The following is a 1,567-nucleotide window of genomic DNA, read 5'->3' on the forward strand; positions in this document are numbered from 1 at the left end:
TCAGTCTTAACATTTGATTGGTAAAATTTTTAAAAAGACGTTTCTGTCTTCTTATTGTGGCATCCTATGATGTAGTTTGATGACATTCTAATTTTTGATCCTCTGTATGTTCTTCCCCCTTCCCACTAATTATGCAAATCACTGACTGAGCCTTGCCTTTCTACTCTTGCAGTTCATGTCTTTAATTTCAGGAAATGATTTTCTAATTTCTTGGATAATTCCCCCTCCTAATTTCCTCTTTCTTTCCCTGTCTTCGATTTCTCTGTCCTTTTCTGGAACATCTAACTTATTATCTGGACTTGTTCAATAGGTTCTCTAATGTTTAAATCTTTTCTCTTCAACTTCTCGCCTTTTTTTTTTTTTTAATGTCTGGAAAATTTCCTCAACTTTTAAATTCCATGACTTTTATTAAATTTTTATTTATTTTATGAGACCAGTATTTTTTAGAAACTAGTTTTTTTAAAGATTCTTATTTATTCATTGAGAGAGAAAGCAAGAGAGAGAGAGCAAGCTAGCATGAGTAGGGAGAGGGGCAGATGGAGAGGGAGAAGAAGACTCCCCACTGAGCAGGGATAGAGGGCTCAATCTCTGGACCCTCGGGTCATGACCTGAACAGAAGGAAGTTACTTAACCTACTGAGCCAGCCACGTGCCCCTAGTTTTTGAATGCTCTCACTTAAAATGAACAAATAAAAAACCAATGTTTTATCTTATATATATTTTTTCTCTCTTGAAAATCTTACTTTTCTATTGTTTTATAAATCATGTCTGTTTTCTCTGAGTTCCTTTATTTAATTTTATTTTGGTCTTTTTCTAGAGTGAAGGATTTTTCAAATCTGTGCGATCCTTTCTTTTGTTTGTTTATGCTTAACCTTGAGGCAACAAAATGCTTTTTGGACTTTAAAAGTGTTAGCAGTAGGGAATCTCCTAGTTTGATGGGAGTATTCTCAAATGTGAGTATCTATGGATCTTTTCTTTAAGGCAGGTCAGTTTTTCTAGAAAGGATTCTAATTTCCTGCCTGTGCAGTTATAAATGCATTCTTACATTACATTCTTACAAGAATGCCCCCAGCATTCTTACAGCCAATCTGTTAAGGTAGACTATAATTTTCAATGTTTAGGAGGTCAATTTCCAATGCATCCTAGGCTTTTGAGTACGTGTCCCATCTAACCCCACTCTCTTTTGTGCCTTTTGTTTCAGAATCCAGTCTATCTATTTCAAGTGATCCAGAGAGTAAAGTTCTGGGTCTTCTGTTATGGTGGTGAAAGATGAGAACTGCCGAGCTGCATTGGATGGGCAACTTGCGAATCTAACTACTATCTGTAAAGACTTTCAAACAATCCTCCAAATCTTAGCACCTACATACCTGCCTTCAGAGATATTTACAGGTCAGCTTCCCTTTGTCAGCCAGGTCTGGTTCCAATTTTATGTCCACTTTTGATCATTCACATGTTGTTTATGTCTCTTTTTCCACTCTCATTATCCTGGACTCTCATCTTTGTTTTCATAAATTTATGTTTCTTTTATTCCTTTACTGTATTATAGTGAATTTTTAAAAAAATATTTT

The sequence above is a fragment of the Meles meles genome, chromosome 2 (assembly GCF_922984935.1).
Source record: "Meles meles chromosome 2, mMelMel3.1 paternal haplotype, whole genome shotgun sequence".
Lineage (NCBI taxonomy): Eukaryota > Metazoa > Chordata > Mammalia > Carnivora > Mustelidae > Meles > Meles meles.